Source organism: Scyliorhinus canicula, chromosome 4, assembly GCF_902713615.1.
Source record: "Scyliorhinus canicula chromosome 4, sScyCan1.1, whole genome shotgun sequence".
Taxonomy (NCBI): domain Eukaryota; kingdom Metazoa; phylum Chordata; class Chondrichthyes; order Carcharhiniformes; family Scyliorhinidae; genus Scyliorhinus; species Scyliorhinus canicula.
In genome coordinates this window covers 28,742,830-28,764,013 of record NC_052149.1, presented here as the reverse complement: position 1 = coordinate 28,764,013, position 21,184 = coordinate 28,742,830, and the positions used below count along the sequence as shown (strand labels likewise).

At 45.5% G+C, this 21,184-nt stretch overlaps 1 protein-coding gene across 1 annotated transcript in view; it reads right to left on the bottom strand.

Annotated features, from left to right (window-relative positions):
- The window catches only part of palmdb (palmdelphin b), a 114,011-nt gene extending 93,164 nt beyond the window's left edge, over positions 1-20,847 (bottom strand). Inside the window, exon 1 of the mRNA XM_038793928.1 lies at positions 20,789-20,847. The gene's annotated coding sequence lies outside the window, so the exon portion shown is untranslated. The remainder of the gene's footprint in view (positions 1-20,788) is intronic.
- Positions 20,848-21,184: the final 337 nt, after the last annotated feature.

The window sequence follows — 21,184 nt, the reverse complement described above, 5'->3', positions numbered from 1 at the left end:
GCCATGAGAATGGATTGGTTCTTACTGTATTTTGATGTATGAATATGCAACCCATGTAAAGCCTTGTTATTTATAGAGCAGAACTAATTGCATGCATGGCAACTGTTGGATTCTTTTTAGCTGATAGTCTGTATTTTGACCCATGTATCAGCTTGTCAGCAATTCTCGAGAAGAAGCAGTATTTTTTTTTCACGAGCAGCAGAGGTTGTCAGGATCAATCATTCCAAAGGTAGCGCTGGAACTTATCAGAACCAAACCTGTTGGAAGTTGAGATTTGACCTAATCAGATATTAGTCTGTTACATGCAAATTTGAGGCAGAAAAAAATTAAAATGTGTTTATAGCTTCTGAGAGTCTGTCACCGGTGTTACAATTGACTGTGTCTTACATATGAAGTTGTATATAACAAATAAAGCTGCTCAAAGGGACTTTCTTGGCCATCTTGGCTATTGCCCATAATTCTCCGGCCATTGGGATTGTCTGTTCCTACCGGCAGTGCACCCCTGCCCATGGATTTCCCGGCTTCTATGGGAAATTCCATGGACAATAATAATATGGTGCCCACCTATTCTCCTATGTAAAGCCTTATTTGCTTCAATAGTGTTTGTAGCTGCTTTTTGAGATAAGGTATTCCCTGGTATGAAGGTATTAATTGGTCTTATTTGACAACTTCTATGTAGTTGGCCAGAAAAAAGATCATTTGTAGAATGTACTTAAGTTTTCACAAGTTGGCAGATGGCAATCCTTTGGATGTAGCCTAGAGGGGAGGGAGCTGGATTCTCAGGTTACCAACCTCTCTTCCCTGTAATCGCCAAATCCAGGAAGCCTCGCAGAGGAAGCATGCATCATCCTTCAGAATACTTGAGATCTTCCATAATCAATGGGCTTCACAAAGAGAGGAACACTGTCAATCACATTATCATTGGTTCAATTGGGATTCACTGATAATTGTGGCATCCTTTACGCTGAATGGCCTATATATTTTATTCTTATATTCACAATGGCTTTAAAGGAGCAATTGTTATGCTGAGGGTTTCCTCCAAGTGCTCTAAAGATGTGCAGGTTAAGTGGATTGGCCAAGCGAAATAATCCCTTAGTATCCAAAGAAACGTGAAGGTTAGATTCAGGGGTTGTGGGGATGAGGTAGTATGCTCTTTCGGAGGGTCGGTGCAGACTCGATGGGCCTTATGAACTCCTCCTGCACTGGAGGGATTCTATGATTATTGATTGAGGCAACTCAGTGTTGTTCTTATTGGTCTGTCAAAGTATAAGCCCATCTTCCACATGAATGATGAAATCAACCATTATAGATTTAACATGCAGGCTTATTGTTTAGTGGATTATTCGTCATCCCTTTCCCAGTGAAAAGTATGAGGTCTGTCGCACAATAGAACAAATTGTGGAATAGTAAATGGTGGAATTATTTCTTGACCATTAAAATCTCTCGCAAAGGAAGTAATGAACAAGGTAATAAATGAACAACTCTGTTGGACCTGAACTGAATCCAATTTGGTGCAAAGGCGGGTTGTACTTTTGTAGAGAACATCATGGCATTAAAATGTATCAGATGTCAAGATCAAGGTCAGTACTCAGAGGTGGTCTCAGTTTAAGTTGAACATTAACGACAGACTAGCACTTCTATCTGAATAATGCACGGATGGCAAGGTCAATTTAAATCTATTTCTGGCTTAATTTAATAAAACGCTACTCAGTTTCAATTAATGAGTAATGTATTACCTTTAAATATTCTTCATCCCAAAGTTTTAAAGGCATGATGACGAAATCTAAAGTAAGTAAATATCTCTCAGCACCTTATCACGCTCCTTCAGATGATGGCCGCAATCATTTCTCCAATAATGCTAAGTGATTCCATTTTTAAACAAAATGTATTTTATTACAAACATGTATCAAAACATGTTACAACAAATGAACACCCCGAGAAACATACTTCCCAATCAACTATACAGTCTGTACAAATCTTTTCCCCTTTTTCACCCTCCCCCTCCCCCCCCCTCCCCCCCCCCCCCCCCCCCCCCCCATGACATACAGCTCCTCAAACGCGGTCACACACATCCTCCACCTTTTCTCAAACCCCTCTGCAGAGACCCTTAACTCATACTTTATCTTCTCCAATCGCAGGAAGTCGTACAGGTCACCCAACCAAGCCGCTAACCCCGATGGCGATGCCGACCGCCACTCCAGCAAAATTCGCCTCCATGCAATCAAAGAGGCGAAGGCCACGACATCGGCCTTCCTCCTCTCCATGAATTCCGGCTTCTCTGAAACTCCAAATATCGCCACCAAAGGGTCCGGGTCCACCTCCTCCTTCACTATCCTGGATAACTCCCACCCAGAATCTTCCCAATTTTTGGCAACCCCAAAACATGTGCATCTGATTCACTGGCCCCGCCCACACTATCACCTGCTACCCCCTGGAAGAACTCACTCATTCTCACCTGAGTCATATACACCCTGTGCACCACTTTAAACTATATCAGACCCATCCTTGCACAGAAGGAGGTCCCATTTACCCTATGTAGTGCCTCACTGCATACTTCCCAATTAATCTCCCCACCTAACTCCCCTCCCCATTTCTCCTTGATCTTCACCACCGCTCGCCTCCCTATACCCCAGCCACTTGTAATGCTAAGCGATTCCCAATGATTTTGTTGCCAAATAGACAACAGAGGGGCTAGAATATGGATGCGTTAGTTTTGGTGTACCAGAGTTGCAATTCATCACCTGCCCACACCACATCTGAAAAGGATGGACAGCGTGTAAAATTGGTGCACCTGCCTCATTGCCATGTGAAGCCTATGCGACAGTCCTCTCTGTAGCACTGCCAGTGCAGTTTCCATACATCATTGGGGACTAACTAGCATTCAGAATAAACATGCTCTAAGCATGCTCCAAGCAGCTCTTCCTTTTTAAAGATGCAGTCCCTATAAAAGTTAAGTTGCACTGATGGACTGCAGGTTGCTGGATAATCACTTCGGTAGGGTTAAGGTATTGCAGAGAGCCAGGGAAGGGCCCACTTCTTGGTTAACCTGCCTTGAAGGCACTGGTGACACAAGTGAGGGCCAGGAGAGGAGGCCATGTTTCTGTCTGGGACAGGAAGCATTTGGAAGGGAATGGGAACAGGTGGTTAGTGGGGTTATTGCCCAGAATGTGACTCCAAGGGCATCGCAGAATAAAGTATGATGACCTCACTTGGGTGGTCAAGGTAAGTGAATATGCCTGCAGCTCATCCATGACTGCACTTTGAGACTGACCCATCACAGAGTTATTAATGGCTGCTGTCTCAACTTTCACTGCAGCACAGGCTGAGGCCTCTCAGTGGTTAGATACAAAGAAACTTCTGGTGGGTTTCTGTAGCAGCATTAGACATGGCATCGCACCACTCAATTCTGCTCACCAATTGTTTTTTTATGTTTGTGATTTCTGTTACACTAGCTTCAGTTTCCCTGTCTTCAATGTATCCAAATTTTTCTCATCTATTTAGTGGTACTCTTCCCGACATGACATCTGTCTGCCAGGAGGGTATCTTGACATGAATGGGTACATAATGGGCAGGATTCTTGACAAGTCATTCTCATGGCCAGCAATCAATATTTCCCTCTGTCAGTCCTTAATCAAAGGTCAGAAATAAGAAGGATGTCCACCCTTTCTGTGGGACCGTGGCCTGGTACTGACTGCTTCTTGGATGGACAACGTCAATTCTTCATATGGAACTCCAGCTGAATTAGTTGATATCCACTTGGCAGTTGGGTAGTCTGGAGTGCTCTTGTGGTATGTCACTTCTTCAAGGTGATCGCCAATGAAGGAACTTTTGTTTTGAGATGTTTCACATCAGGAACCACAAGCTGCAAATAAGCAATTGAAACGAGCAGTGTTTCCAGATGAGCACAGTGAGGTGAGTGACAGCAGCCTGGGAGACTTTCTCCAGATATTCCTTCCCGTTAGTCTTCAATGGTGTCTTCCATTCATGGCTCTGTTCAGGATTATTGATACAAATCTATGTTCCACTAAGTTATTTGTGCCATATAATATTGACATACCAATTGACGGCACTAATCGTGTCTCATGTTTTCACAAGTCAAAGCAATGGCACAACTTTATATTACATTTATTTTGCAGAAATCCGTTAAGATCTGTTTGAGTGGTGCAAGCCAGGAGCACGATACTATGTCAGCTCTGTATCACATATAAACCCGGGTAAAGTGAAGAATTCCACATGAATGCTGTAATGCATGTACAGAGCTCCACTCACCAGCAATGGCATGCAAATGAATGGCTGGTTTCTCCATTGGTGGGATCCTCCATTTTGCAGATCTCCCGGCGGCGTGGGGGTGCCCACAATGGGAAACCTCATTGGCTGGCTGCTGGGACGGAGGATCCCGCTGCCAGCAGGGGCGCGCGCACCAGAAAACGGGTGTGGCGGGGCAGAGAACTCCGTTCTATGTTTTTAACAAGTGTATTTTTTTTAAAATTGGTTCTTGGGAGGTGGGTGTCACCAGCATTTGTTGCCCATCCCTAGTTGCATTTGAACTGAATGGCTTGCTAGGCCACATCAGTGGGGTGGGGTGGGGTCCAGTTAAGAGTCAACTGCATCGCTGTGGGGGGTCTGGAGTCACATATAGGCCAGACCAGGTAAGCACGGCAGATTCCCTGGGTCTCTGGATTGCTAGATCGCTAGTCCAGTGACAATGCCACCCCGTCACCACCTCCCCCTTTTTAATGCATTGTTACAAAATGTGTTAATCTGTACGCCACGCAACGTCATTTCAATACAATGGAGTGAAGAAGGTCATTTTAAAATCTGTTCAAATTTACTTTTAAGTCCCGAAAGATGGGCTTGTTAGGTGAATTGGACATTCTGAATCCTCCCTCAGTGTACCCGAACACCCGAACAGGCACCGGAGTGTGGCGACGTGGGGATTTTCACAGTAACTTCATTGCAGTGTTAATGTTACCCTACTTGGGTCACTAATAAAGATTATTATTATTTTTGTACAACTTTATTTCATAGTTCTCTGGGCTTATTTTATCTGTCTTTTAATATTCTGACTGTGTGCTAACCTGTGGACTGTGAAGCCTTACACTTGATGTGTAGATTTCCATTTTGAAAGGTTTGCAAGATATCATATTTCCTTTAATACTTCCCAAACAACAAATGATCAACTTCCCTCGTTTTTGCACCAGCTTTAAGAGTTGCGGCTCTGTAAATGATACCGGCCAAGCACATTGTTGTCAGTCAATTGTAAACCATTGACTAACACTCTCCACCTCAACGCTACAGTGAGAAGAAGAATCTTAAACTTTTTCTGGAATGGTTTAAAACATGCGAGTGGATGTTAGTTTGCTACCCTTTCAAAACAACAGAATTCTTTTGTAAATATGCTTCATTTATTTTATTATTCATTATTCTTCTCTTAGTGTTATAGCGCTCAGGGAGATCACAAGATCAGGACAATTAGATTCCAGGTGACCTACTCTGAGTATGAGTTCCCCCGGTAACAAGGGGGCGGGGTTTCAACCTTAACTGAGAGCTCAGTTCTCTTGTATAAAACCTGGCCAGGGAGCAGGTTGGGAAGGAGGCCCTTTGGGGGAGAGGAGAGTGTAATAGTGTGAATAAATAGAATCTTTGTTTTCTACCTGACTGATTCATGTGAGCTACTTTAGTGGATTCTACACTTGGTATATACTCTTACAGAAAATCTTTTAATTTGAAAGAATAATTGTGGCTCCCTTAACAAATTCTGAGGTGATTTTGGAATCCTTCACATTAAGTGGTCAACAAGGGTTTGTTCGTGTCCTATCAACTGTCATTTTCACGTGGAATGAGCGTCCTGTCCATATGCCGACTCCGTGCATGCTCAGGTTTGCCGGGTGCAATTTCACACTTTGCAATAAGTCGTGGGAACCCCACCGACTGTAGTTTGTAGTTTAGTCATGTGAATATTAATCAATTAACTCAATCTGATATTCTGCTTGATTATAGTCAACACAGGAAACTAGTGCAACACCTGACTAGCCATTCGTCAGCCGTTGCATCCCGCCTTGACAAACATGGCCCCACGTCAGACAAAGTTACACTTTTATGGTCTAATTACAGTGCAAATTCTGCAAAGCTGTCAAGGTTGAGCAGCCTGAGCCCGACACCATCATACTCCAGGGCAATTAAAACTAATCAGTGATATTCATACCTGTGACTCAGAGGGGAGTTAGAAAGTCCTATTGTATAAAGAAAACTATTGTGAAACATTCAGCCTTATGTCCTAAATTAGCTTTTAACTTGTAATATTGTTAAAAAGAAAAAAAGCAGTCACTTTCTTTCACAACATGTAATCATCTTTTGGTTCGGTAAGCTTAGAATTAAGTTAGAATCATAGAATCCCTACAGCGCAGAAGGAGGCCATTGAGCCCATTGAGTCAGCACTCACCCTTCGAATGAGCTCTGTACCCAGGACACAAATAACCTTCTGGAAATACTAGGGGGCAGAGGGTCTAGCATGAAGGAGGAACTGAAGGAAATCCTTATGAGTCAGGAAATTATACTGGGGAAATTGATGGGATTAAAACCCTATAAGTCCCCAGGGCCTGAAGTTCTACATGCCAGAGTACTTGAGGAATTGGCCCTATAAATAGTGGATGCATTGGTGATCATCTTCCAGCAGTCTATAGATTCTGGAAGAGTTCCAATGGATTGGAAGGTAGCTATTGCAACCCCACTTTTTAAAAAAGGAAGGAGAGAGAAAACGGGGAATTATAGACCGGTTAGCCTGACATCGTTGGTGGGGAAAATGCTGGAGTTAATTATTGAGGATGAAATACCTGAGATTTTGGAAAGCCGGACCAGGATTGGCTCAAGTCAGTATGGATTCACTAAAGGGAAATCATGCTTAACAAATCTTCTGGAATTTGTTGAGGATGTGACCAGTAGAGTGGACAAGAGTGAACCAGTGAATGTTGTGTATCTGGACTTTCAAAAGGCTTTTGACAAGGCCCCACATGAGGCTAGTGAGCAAAATCAAAGTTCATGGTATTGGGCATAATGTATTGATCTAGATAGAGAAATGTTTGGCAGACAGGAAACAGAATAAACGGGTGCTTTTCAGAGTGGTAGGCAGTGACTAGTGGGGTACCGCATGGTTCAGTGCTGGGACCCCAGCTGTTCACAATAAACATTAATGATTTGGGTGAAGGAATTGCATGCAATATCTTCAAATTTACAGATGACACTAAGCTGGGTGGCAGTGTATGCTGTGAGGAGGATGCAAAGAGGCTGCAGAGTGACTTGGACAGGCTGGCTGAGTGGGCAAATACTTGGCAAATGCAAAATAATGTGGGCAAATGTGAGGTTATCCACTTCAGTGGCAAAAACAGGAAGGCAGATTATTATTTGAATGGTGGCAGTTCAGGAAAAGGGGAAGTGCAACGAGACCTGGGTGTCATGGTGGAACAATCGCTGAAGGTTGGCATGCAGGTACAGAAGGCAGTGAGGAAAGCTAATGACATGCTGGCCTTCAAAACGAGAGGATTTGAGTACAGGAATAGGGGTGTATTGCTGCAGTTGTACAGGGCCTTGGTGAGGCCAGACCTTGAGTATGGTGTCCAGTTTTGGTTTCCTAGTTTGAGGAAGGACATTCTTGCTATTGAGGGTGTCCAGCGAAGGTTCACCAGACTAATTCCCGGGATGGCAGGACTGACATATGAAGAAAGACTAGATTGACTGGGCTTTAGAAGAATGAGAGGGGATCTCATAGAAACATATAAAATCCTGATGGGACTGGACAGGCTGGATACAGGAAGAATGTTCCCGATGATGGGGCGACCAGAACCAGGGGCCACAGCCGAAGAATAAGGAGTAAGCCATTCAGGACTGAGGTGAGGAAGAATGTCTTCTCTCAGAGAGTTGCAAACTTGTGGAATTCTCTACCCCAGAAAGCTGTCGGGGCCAGTTTGTTGGACATATTCAAGAGGTAGCTGGACGTGGTCCTTGCAGCTAAAGATATTAAGGGGTATGGAGAGAAAGCGGGAGTGGGATACTGAATTTGCATGATCAGCCATGATCATAGTGGTGGTGCGTGCTCGAATAGCCAAATGGCCTAATCCTGCATCTATTTTCTATGTTTCTATGTCCACTTCCTCCATCCACCCCGCCCTATCCCTGTAACCCCGTAACCTAACTTGCACATCTCTGGACACTAAGGGGCAATTTTAGCATAGCCATGCCACCTAACCTGCACATCTTTTGGACTGAGGAAACTGGAGCATCCGGAGGAAACCCACACAGATAGTCACCCGAGGCTGGATTTGAACCCCGGTCCCTGGCGTTGTGAGGCAGCAGTGCTGACCATTGTGCCATCTATCACAGTGTTTTGCATGGCTCACACCTCCTACTATGTCACCAGGGAACCTGCCACAGGGCATTGTCTTGACAGGATCAGTAGATCCCTCCGGAAAGGGTGGGGAAATCTGCCCATTATATGGCCATCCATGTCTTCTCCCACCTCCCAACTTCCCACAGAAATCCTGCTGATCTGTTTTCTCATCATTTTCTAATTTTGTTTCAAGGAAAGAAAAAGCTTGATGCGTCAAAACTTACTTCTCAACTGTCCGACCTGTCAGACATGCATTCAACTCTATTTGAACACGAGTTCCAGTGGCGGCCATGGAGGAGTAGGTCGCATATTTGATAGCTCCCGCCTGTGACAGACTTTTGGACCTTTTTCTCCCGATTTCTTCCGGATTTTATTGGATGAATCGGTGAAGAGTGAGACAGTAAGGATAAATCCCTCCCCGATGTATGGAGAACTGGACCAGAAGTGGCTGTGTGTGAAGACAAAGTTCTACAAGGAAGACGCGAGTAGAGCTGGCAATGCGGAAAGTATGGCGGAGGAGCAAGGCCGCGGGGAGACGGCACAGTGGTCGATGGAGCAGTTGGTGAATTTTTTTGAAGATTGCTTCGCCAAGCTTAAGAAGGACACGCTGGACCCGATCAAGGCTTCGATTGATCAGGTGGTGCAGAATCAAGAAAACCACGGCCGTGCGATCAAGGAGGTGGAGGCAAAGGCGTCTGAGCACGAGGAATACCTAACCGTGCTGGAGACCAAGGTGGAGATGATGACTGACAGCCAGAAAAGAATGCAGGGGAAGCTGGAGGACCTGGAGAACAGGTCCAGGAGGCAGAATCTTAGAATTGTCGGCCTCCCTGAAGGCAGTGAGGGATCGGATGCGAGGGCCTATGTGATGGACATGTTGGAGAAGTTGATGGGGGCTGAGGCTTTCCCTTGGCCCCTGGAAGTGGATAGAGCGCACAGAGCCCTCGCGAAGAAACTCCGAGCGAACGAGCCGCCGAGGGTGATGGTGGTGCATTTGCACCGATTCCTGGACAAGGAATACGTTCTGCGGTGGGCCAAGAAAGAACGGAGCAGCAGGTGGGAGAATTGTGAGCTGCACATTTTTCAAGACCTGGGCACGGATTTGGCCAAGAGGCGAGCTGGGTTTAATTGGGCAAAAGCAGCCCTCTTTAAGAAGGGGGTGAAGTTTGGGATGTTGTACCCAGCCCGTCTATTGGTTACATATGAGGAACGGGATTTTTACTTCGAAACACCAGATGATGTATTAACTTTCATCAAGGAAAAATGACTGGATGGGAACGAAAGACACTGAATCCTTGGGGAGAGTATTGCAGTTGCGATTTGTTGACAATCACTTTTGTGCTGGTTTGAATAAGTAGTGTCATGGGCAATAAGGGGCTGTTTCGATGGCGAAAATGAACTTTGTCTTACTGGGAGCTGGATGGAGGGGGGGTGGTTTTTCTGTGGTTCTTTTCTTCTGTGGTTGTTTTTCCATTGTTTTTTCTGATGTTTGTTTACTGGGGAATGTGATGCTTTGAATATGTTTGTCCGAGTGGGGGGAGAGGGGAGAGGACAATGGGGAGACAGAATGGTGCCATGGGTGGGGGTTATCATGTCAGCCAAGTCAGCACAGTGCGGTGAGCTGGTGTTTAGCTGGAGCGTGATATGGGGGGCTGGGTTTCTGGTGCTGTTACCAGGGGGGGAGGGAGCGGGGGTGGGGGTGGGGGGGCTGCTTTGCTCACAGGGGCCAAACTATTACTAGGGGACAAATGGGAGGTCAGGGACGGCGAATGTCCGAGTGGGGCTCGAGGAGGCTGGGTACGCGAGTAGGAGGCTGGCCTAAAAAGGGTGACGGCTGGTCAGCAGGGTGGGGAGATGGGAACCCCCTGACCAGGCTGATTACATAGAACGTTAGAGGATTGAATGGGCTGGTCAAGAGGGCTCGCGTGTTTGCACATTTGAGGGGGCTGAAGGCGGACATTGCAATGTTACAAGAGACACACCTAAAGGCTATAGACCAGACTAGATTGAGAAAGGGGTAGGTTGGCCAAGTATTCCACTCAGGGATGGACTCAAAGACTAGGGGGGTAGCGATCTTGATCAATAAATGGGTGGCATTCGAGGCAGGGAGAATCGTGTCAGACATAGGGGGTAGGTACATAATGGTGAGTAGTACTGGAGGGGGTGCGGGTGGTAGTCATGAACGTATATGCTCCGAATTGGGACGATGTGGAATTTATGAGGCGGGTGTTAGGTAAGAACGCAGACTTAGAGTCACATAACTTGATCATGGGGTGAGATTTTAACGCAGTCATTGATCCGGAATTGGACCAGTCAAAATTCAGGTCAGGGAGGGTGCCAGCCGTGGCAAAGGAATTGAAGGGGTTTATGGAACAGATGGGGGGAGTAGACCCAGGGAGGTTTGCACGGCCAAGGGCGAAGGAGTTTTCTTTTTTCTCCCATGTCCACAGGTATACTCTTGCATCGACTGTTTTGTTCTGAGCAGGACTCTAATACCAGGGGTGGTGGATACTGAGTACTCGGCAATCGCAGTGTCGGATCATGCCCCACATTGGGTGGATCTACGGGTTAGTTTGCTATGGAGGCTGGATGTGGGGTTGTTAGCAGACAAAGCGATATGTGGGCGGGTGAACAAGTCCATCCAGAACTACCTGGAAACAAATGATACGGGGAGGTCTCTGCAACAACGGTCTGGGAAGCTTTGAAGGCAATGGTCAGAGGGGAATTAATCCCGATACGGGACCACAGAGAAAAGGCTAAACAGGCTGAGAGGGACAGGTTAGTTGAGGAGATACTCCAGGTGGACAGGAGATACTCGGAGGCCCCGGACATGGGGCTGCTGAGGGAGCGACGGAGGTTATTGGCGGAGTTTGGGCTATTGACTACAGGGAAGGCAGTGGAACAGCTGAGGAAGGCAAGGGGGCCGATTTATGAGTCTGGGGAAAAGGCAAGCAGAATGTTAGCACGCCAGCTCAGAAAAAGGGAGGTGGCCAGAGAGATAGGGAAAGTAAAGAGTAGAGGTGGTATTATGGTCCTGGACCCAGTGGGGGTGAATGAGGTGTTGAAGGACTTTTACAGCAAATTATATGAGTCGGAGCCCCCGGCTGGGGTGGAAAGGATGAGACAGTTTTTGGGTTAGTTGAGGTTTCCGATGGTGGATGAGGATCTGGTGGAAGGGCTGGGAGTCCCAATTGAAATTGAATAAATAATTGAGGGGCTGGAGGGCATGCAGTTGGGCAAGGCCCTGGGGCCAGACGGCTACCCGGTGGAATTCTATAAGAGGTTTTCAGAGATATTGAGCCCACTGCTGGTGAGGACATTTAATGAAGCAAGAGAGAAGGGAGTCCTTCCCCCAAAAATGTTGCAGGCCTCGATTTCGTTGATCCTGAAATGGGAGAAGGATCCGGAGCAACATGGGTCATACAGTCCAATTTCTCTACTGAATGTGGACGCCAAACTGCTGGCTAAGATACTGGGCACAGGATAGAGGATTGTGTCCTGGGGGTGATAGGGGAAGACCAGACAGGATTTGTAAAGGGCAGGCAACTCACGGCCAATGTTCGAAGGCTTTTGAATGTTATTATGATACCTCAGAAGGAGGGGAGATGGAGGTGGTGGTAGCGATGGATGCGGAGAAGGCTTTTGATTGGGTGGAGTGGGATTACCTGTGCGAGGTGCTGGGAAGATTTCTGTTTGGTGAGGGCTTCATTAACTGGGTGCGGTTGCTCTATCAGGCACCAGTAGCGATTGTGCGTATGAACCGGCTGAGGTCGGGGTATTTTCAACTACACTGAGAGACGAGGCAAGGGTGCCCCCTTTCCCCGCTACCGTTTGCTCTGGCCATAGAGCCATTGGCTGTGGCATAAAGAACCTCGAGGTACTGGAAAGGGCTGGTTTCGGTTGGGAGGGGGTGGAGCACCGGGTCTCGCTTTATGAAGATGACCTGCTCTTGTATATTTCAGGCCCATTGGAGGGGATGGGGAAAGTTATGCGGATCCTTGGGGAATTTGGTAATTTTTCGGGGTATAAATTGAACATGGGGAAAAGTGAGATGTTCGCGATCCAGGCAAGAGGGCAGGAGAAGAGACAGGGAGAGCTGCCGTTTAGAATGGTAGGAAGGAGCTTTCGATATCTGGGAATCCAGGTAGCCCAGGAATGGGAGGCATACACAAGTTAAACCTATCCCGGTTCGTAGAACAAATGAAAGATGACTTGAAGAGATGGGACATGCTCCCGCTATCACTGGCGGGCAGGGTACAGACCGTGAAAATGACGGTCCTCCCCAGATTCCTGTTTGTCTTTCAGTGCCTCCCCATCTTCATCCCAAGGGCTATTTTCAAGCCGGTGAATAAGGTTATTTTGGGCTTTGTGTGGGCGGGTAAAACCCCACGAGTGAAGAAAGTGTTGCTGGAGCGCAGTCGGGGGGAGGGTGGGTTGGCGCTGCTGAACTTTTGCAATTACTACTGGGTGGCTAATATAGCCATGATTAGGAAGTGGGTAGTGGGGCAGGGATCGGTGTGGGAGCGGATGGAGGTGGCATCATATAAAGACACAAGTTTGGGAGCACTGATAACAGCACCTCTCCCGTTCTCGCCGACCCAAGTCCGGTGGTGGCGGGTCTGAGAATCTGGGGGCAGTGCAGGAGATATGAGACTGGAGGGAGCATCGTTTTGGACCCCGATTTATAATAATCATGGTTTGTACTGGGTAGGCTGGATGGTGGGTTCCGGAAATAGCAAAGAGCAGGAATTAGGAGGATGGGGGATCTATTTATAGACGGGAGCTTCCCCAGCTTGAAAGCCTTGGAGGATAAATTTGAATCGCCAGCAGGGAATGGGTTTAGGTATTTGCAGGTGCGAGACTTCTTGAGAAAGCAGGCTCTGGCCTTCCTGCTGCTGCTGCCACGGAGGATACAGGTCAGAGTGGTCTCCAGCACATGGTGGGAGAAGGGAAGGTATCGGATATCTACCAGGAACTTTTGGAATCAGAGGAAACTCCGACGGAGGAGCTCAAAGGCAAGTGGGAAGACGAGCTAGGAGGAGAGACAGAGGCAGGTCTGTGGGCGGATGCCCTAAGCAGGGTTAATACATCTTCATCATGTGCCAAGCTTAACTTGATACAATTCAAGGTAGTCCACCGGGCACACATGACGGTGGCCGGATGAGCAAGTTTTTTGGGGTAGAGGACAGGTGTGCGAGGTGCGCGGGAAGCCCAGCAAACCATGTCCACATGTTTTGGGCATGCCCAAAGCTTAGAGGGTTTTTGCAGGGTTTCGCTAAGACAATGCCCACTGTACTCAAAACACGGGTGGTGCCGAGTCCAGAGGTGTCGATCTTTGGAATGTTGGAAGAGCCGGGAGTTGGGGGGGAGAAGTTACTCGAGGCCAACAAAATGGCAAAGTGCCGTTGAACGTTGCAGTGTGGCAGCTGCTGAGAATCACCCCAACAAACATGCCCAATAATGGACATAGTGCCCAATATTTCAGTTTGCAAATGTTGTTTCATATCTTATAGACTGAAATTAAGTTGCCTCTACAAACGTGTTCATTTTAGTTTGCAAATCTTCCACTTATCCGGTCAGAGTCAAGTTCAGAATAGAACAGGTGACAAGGCAGTTCAATTTCACGTGGGGGAGGGGATATGTGGAGCATACCACTCTGGAAAACGGGGATGTTGGACAAATTCAAGAGGGAGTTGAATAGCTTTTGACAAATAATTTAGCAGATAGGAGCTCACATTAGACTTGATATTTTTTGAGGGCAGATAGAATGCGCGGAGGTTTCCCAGTCCAGTACATTCCTATCCTCTTTTGCAATTTTTCCTCATGGCATATTACACAGAATTGTCTTGTTGGCCTTCTCTGTACCTTTTCGAATTTCTGCATATTGGCACTGTTACAACACAATGATCCATCTGTGGTCAGACAAGCACATCATAAAAACTTAACTTTACATCTATCGGTCTGTCCCATCTCTTATGATCAAGGACAGAGATTTAAGATGGTCACCAAAACAAGATGAAAACTTTCTACTCTCTGTCATGAGTGGTGAGTCTGGAAGATAAACAGAGAAGGTGAGTTAGTGGAGGGATTGTGAGTTCTTAAAAATATTACTTCATGAGATGTGAGTGTTGCCAGAAGGGCCATCATTTGTTGCCTGTCCCTAATTGCCCTATGAACTGAGTCTCTTGCTACGCCATTCCAAGGCAGTTAAGAGCCAACTGCATTGCTGTGGGCTGGGAGACCGTGTTGTGTTATGCTTCTTCATGTCGCATAAGTTGCTTCCTTGATGTATACTCTGACAAAGGAAGGTTCAGACTTGGAGATAGGTTGAAAACATTTATTGAACAGTTAACAATTCTCCTACTTGAGTTCGACTCTCCTGCTAATCTTGCTATAGTAGCTCAATCTAACTAACCAGTCTGCTCTAATCCATGCGGTGGGTGTGATGCTTCCAATCTGTCCCTGTCTCTCTGAGTGTCGCCTATGGAAAAGAGAAAGAGCATGTGTGCCCTGTCCTTTTATATGGGTTGCCCCCTTGTGGTAGTGTCAACTCTGGGTATCTTGTCTGCCCATTGGTCGTGTCCAATTTTACTGACCTATTGGTTGAATATCTGTGTGTCATGATGTCTCTGGTGCTCCCTCTAGTGTTTAACTAGTTGCAGTGTACCTACATTAACCCCTTGTGTATTTATAGTGATGCATATCACCACAGGCTGGAACAGGCAAACATGGCAGATTGTGATCCAGATGGAGTTTCATGACAATTGATAATTCGAGATTACTGAGACTAGCTTTCGATTCTAGATTACATAAATTGAGTTCAAATTCCATTTGTAGTGGGATCTAAATCTTTGTCCCGAGAGCATTGGCTGAGCCTCTGGATTACAAGTCCAGTGACATTACCACTATGCCACAGCCTCTCCATATGAAAATAATAGTATGTCAAACATCAATCCAGATTGAAATACTTTATTTTACTTGAATTTCAGTGTATTAAAGGTTGGTGGACGTTTAGAAGTTACAATTTGAGTAGTGAATATCAATGGAAGCAGGTGGTTTTTGTCTTGGTGTATATTGACTGCATTACATATCTATAAATAGATCATTGGGACCTGTATCTTTGCTCTCTAATTGGGAGGGCAGAGCTGACAAAAATCCCAACTCCACAAACATGACTTTGGAAAAACTCCCCAAACAGGCAGATTTGAATGCCGGGGTGGGTGATATCTGTAGCAGGTTCCCTGACCCCAGAGGAGTTAGGAGACAGCCACAGGGGCTTAGAGGTGAGGAGAAAAGCTGCGTCAACGCCTGACTCAGTCCAGGATTTTTTTGCAGCTGTTAAAAAAAGAATAAAATAAAACAAAAGCCATCAACCCACACACACTTCACCATCTATACATTCTCCATGCCAACCAATGCCATCTCATACCCCCACCCAACACTCCATGGTCCCTCATACCCTCCGTGTCAACCTATGCCCCTCTGTGCATGGCTATTTATTGCTCCCATGCCTATTTAGTGTCAGCCCATAACCACATCCATAGCCCTTTTCCCTTACATCCTCTTTGCCAACTCACCCAATAACCACCATGGTCAGACCTCAGGGTCTGTGTTGAAATTAAATAATGTTCTGATTGACCATTAAGAGAAGCACTCTCATTGATAAAAACCCATCCACTACATTTAACTTATTTCACCGACTTAATCCCTTCTAAAAACATTCATCTGTATTCATGTACCCACCTCAAAGACTTTATATGCACTTGAAGCTGTCAATCAAACTGTGAACTGACAGGCATCCCACTATGATAAAGATAGGTTATGAAATCTGTCATGCATCACAAATCTTATAATGTTACCCTTCAGGCATAAATCAACAGATAAAGTGAAATGGAAGCAAAGTGAAATGGAAGCATTGATGTTATTTTCACTGCAGGCAGTTTTGCCAAAAATTTAAAGAGAGATTTAAGTCCCGCGAGAACTTGACAGCTCCCTTGACAGCCTGACAGTTCCAATCAGCTTATCAGTTGCTGTGGGCGGAGTTTTCAGTTTTGGTCCCACCAATGGGTTCCTTGGTGGTGGAGAGTGCGAACAATGGGAAGCCCATCACCGGCCAATATGGGCCACCTCTGCCACTGCAAGACAACTGCGGGGCACAGAAAATCCTGCCCATTGAGTTTATCTAATTTTCCTGCACATTTATGTCTCCTTTTAACATACCCAAAGGACATTTGACCTTTGCCAAAGATCACCTGAGCTCTCCCAGTTATGTGCCTGGAACTATCAAAAAGGGTGCCCTACCTCTCCAAAGAACCCCAGCAGCTTTAGACCTTCTCCTGCGAGGTCTAAAGCTCACAAGCCATGTTTGGACATTCTACTCATGGAAATTGGACCTAACAGAAGGCAGCCACACTTTTTGTTTTACAAATTTGAGTACCCAATTAATTTTTTCCAATTAAGGGAGCAATTTAGCATGGTCTGCACCTAGCCTGCACATCTTTGGGTTGTGGGGCGAAACCCACGCAAACACGGGGAGAGTGTGCAAACTCCACACGGACAGTGACACAGAGCCGGAATCGAACCTGGGACCTCGGCACCGTGAGGCAGCAGGGCTAACCCACTGCACCACCATGCAGGCAGCCACACTTTAACATGTACAACTGCCTCTGTGAACCGCTGATGTGAAAAGTGCAACCAGCTTCTATTCTTCCAGCGAAAACAGTAGTTGCTGGTTTCAGAGGTGGGACTTCTGGAATTGGGTCTCTGTTGCCATTTTGGTTAATCCACAAAATCTCCCTGTCATGGTGAAAATTCAAGCCTCTATTTCACTTAAAATTAACATCTCTAAGTAATGCCAAATGTATCTCGCTAAAGTTCTGCAATACGTGGTGTTTGTGTCCGAAGGTTCTCACGCAAAAATTTAAAATAAAGCCACAATATTTAACCTCGGCAAAAAAAAGACTCAGTGTGGACATTTATGAGTATATCTCATCAGGAATGGCTATTCCAGTGATGTTATAAACGCTCTGAATGCTAATTTCAATAGCAATCAGGTTTTAAAGTCTTACTGAAATGAGTTATACACAAGAATGAATTATATACAACCACACAAAGTTTATATAGGGAGATGATTATCCAGATAAACTTCAAAAAGGTAGTCTGACCTTTGGTGTCATAGGTGTTCAGATAGTGAAACTGACACAGAAAGAACATAAGAACACATGGGGCGCGATTCTCCATCGCCGGGCTCCTCCGCTTTGCCGGCAGCACATTCACGCCTGCGGTTTCCTGACAGGAAACCCCATTGGCTGGCTGCTGGGACGGAGGATCCCGCTGCCAATGGGGGCACGCCGTGCCAGAAAATGTGTCTGGCACGGTGGAGAATCCAGGAGTAGGAGGAGGTCATTCAGCCCTTCGAGCCCCCTCCACCATTCAATACCATCATGGCTGATCTCCTCTTGGCCTCAGCTCCACTTTCCTGCCCACTCTCCGTAACCATTCAACCTGTTACTAATTAAAAATCTGTCTACCTCCTCCTTAAATTTATTCAATGTCCTAGCATCCACTGCACTCTGGGGCAATGAATTCCACAGATTTGCGACTCTTTGAGAGAAGTAATTTCTTCTCTGTTTTAAATCTGCTTACCCCAAAATCACTGAATTCTTTTAAGTATGTTTTTCTCAGTTTGCTTTGTAGTCTGCCTTTTTGTTATATAAAAAAAAAGAGCTGATGGTGAATGGATTTTATTTTAGACACAATGGGTCTTCCTTTAAATCTGCAGCAATGACCTCAGTGGTTCAGAATGTACAGTCGAATACTTAGACCTGACACACTGTCACTGTTCAAAGGTTGCAGCTTTGAGTCAAATGTTTGACATGCCACACCATTCCGTCAGTGCAGTCATTTGTGCTGCTTCACTAAAATGCATTTCACTGAAGTGTAACATTCACACTCCTGGTCTAGTTGCTTGCATGTTGATCTTGGTTCTATAAAACCGTCAGCTCCTTATTCTGCTCCTGTTTCAGTTTAATTTTGTGATCGCTGCCACCTTCTGACTCATGGTTTCCTCTGTATATCACTGTGTGTAACTTTTTCCAACGTTGGGGAAACTTTTTAAATAGAATGATTCTCCTTTGTAGGAGAGGACTTCTATTCCGTTTCCAAAAGTAAATGTTCGGAGTTATACACCCGGGGCATCAGGAATAATATACAATCGACACTTTGTGAAGAATACTTGATACATTAACCCCGTCCAATACTAAACCTTATCACTGAGTTGCAAAGCTCTACCACAATAATGTCACCACAAACGCAGTTAATGAGGCATATTAGCAACTGATCTAGTAATACCAAATTATATTTATATAGCAACGTTGATGGAATAAAATGTCCCAGGAGGTTTCACAGGAGTGTTAGAAAGCAAAATTAGACATTACAAACAGCATTCTAAATGTATCAATGAAACGGGAAACATTTCCGAAATTCAAAATGTCCTGTCAGCCCGATGTGCAAAGGAACATCTGGTTGAACAGGTATAAAAAGGTCAATTACATTTTTAAAATGGAAGCTCAGGGCTGGATTCTTCCACCCCGCACGCCAAAAGATCGCAAGGGGCGGGACGTGGACCATGGAAAAGTCCATTGAGCTCGGGTGGGAATTTCCGGTCGGAGAACAGGCACGGCCGGAGAATCCCATCCTGGGGTTCCACCAACTTTGACAGTCTCTCTGTAGATCTGGGATTTTCCAATCAATTTAGTTGGGGACGAAACCTATGTTTGCCCCTTACAAGGCCAATGACATCAGAGGGTAGCTCTGTGGGTATTTGGCAGCAGCGATCCTCTATGTCTGTAGTTAATCCTCGCTTGGTTCTGTCAGAAGCTAGTGGATATACTAAAAGAGGTGAGGTGTACTGTCCCTTATTGACACAAATAGGTCCTACTAAAAGAGAGAGGAAATGTTCCAGACCAAGAAAATAGACTTCAGCTCTTCTTACGCAGGGGAGGCTGAAGAGGGGCACTAGGGGTAGGTGGCATAGTTTCTGGCTGCACAGGTGTTGCTAGCAGTGGCATCGCCGGTGCCCATCGACCCAATGCAAATTACCAACCCTCCCACTGACCTTACCAACTCCAGAGAGGTCAGTGTTAGATGGCACCAGTAGGCACATTCCCAGGGTCACCACCTGTACTACCGCCTGCATCGTTTCAGCACTGGAAACTTTAACTTTCCTTTTCCTGTTGCAGTGGTTGACAGACCTGTTGTGTATTTCACACATCTTCTATTCTTATTTTGGGCAAGGTTTCCCTTTTGAAAAGTCTTATAATCATAATCTTTATCATTGTCACAAGTAGACTTACATTAACACTGCAATGGAGTTACTGTGAAAATCCCCTAGTCACCACACTCCAGCGCCTGTTCGGGTACACTGAGGGAGAATTCAGAATGTCCAATTCACCTAATAGCAGAACGTCTTTCAGGACTTGTGGGAGGAAACCGGAGCAGACGGACGAAACCCACGCAGACACGGGGAGAACGTGCAGACTCCGCACAAACAGTGACCCAAACCCGGGAATCAAACGTGGGACCCTGCCGCTGTGAAGCAACAGTGTTAACCACTGTGCTCCCGTGTCGTCTGAGTTGACAAGGAATCTGAGAATAGCCCTGTCCAATAGAACACTATCGGATCACAACACTGTAATGGAAGAGCCTTCTGAAAAATGTGAGCCCTGATGATATACGCTGAATGTCAAACATATTGGAGGTTTTTTTAATGCTGGGATCTTTTTAGGACTTCGGGGAACATAATGCACCTTACATCTATGAGAGATGATGGACACTCAGCGTACAATCTATTTATGTGGGCACATAACATAGCGGATTTAAAGTTTTTTAAAAACTATACATGAACAAATCTGACATGAAGACACGCAGAAACGAACTGGAAAATTCACTTATATTTTCTCAGCTAGTTTATTAGTGCTCAGATGAACACATTACTTCTAAAAGACCAGAATCAGTATTAACCGGAATGTTAGGGCAATAATGCCGAGTGGTGCGAGCAGTTATGTTCCACATAAGCACTTACTTATCTTCAAGAACAGGTGCGTAGAGAGATATGCTGAATGACTGTTTTATCAGTGATCTTAAAAATTGCGGCAGAATTTATGAACTGATTGAACTTATGTTAAAAGTATACAAACGTATGCATATAATCAAAGATTTCCATAAGTACCGTCTTAATGAGGTTATGCAGGTTGATTTGAACATTCATTGCTTGAAAAAGTTTTGACTAATTTAATAAGAGAGGAAAGCAAAGTTTGACAAGTTCAACAAACAACAATAAAGGACCGAAGCAAGAAAACGTTAGGCAGATTTATCATTCCACAAAAAGCTTGTAATAGAACTTACCTCAAAGGCAGTGCAGAGGTGCAGCCTTCTCAGTGAAGTGCTCAGTCCGGGAGCTCTTCAGATTTGGACTCAAAACAGCTTGTAAGTGCTGTAATACATCATCATACCATAAGTTCCTGAGGTCACAGCCTGGCACAAGAAACCGTTGAACAGAATAATCAGCGCCACAGTTTAAAACCACACAGTCATACGGCAGATTTGACCAGCATGTCAACATTTACGTTCTGAACCTGTATTAAAATTCTGTTGCTCAAGAAAATGGTTCAAGTAAAGGACAGCTGCATTAGAGGTCATTTTGGGACATCCCAATTATTCTATTACCTATCTTGTTGCACACATGTCACTCTTGCAGGCAAGTCTGGCCAAATATAAACTGAAACATATCATTGTGCATCT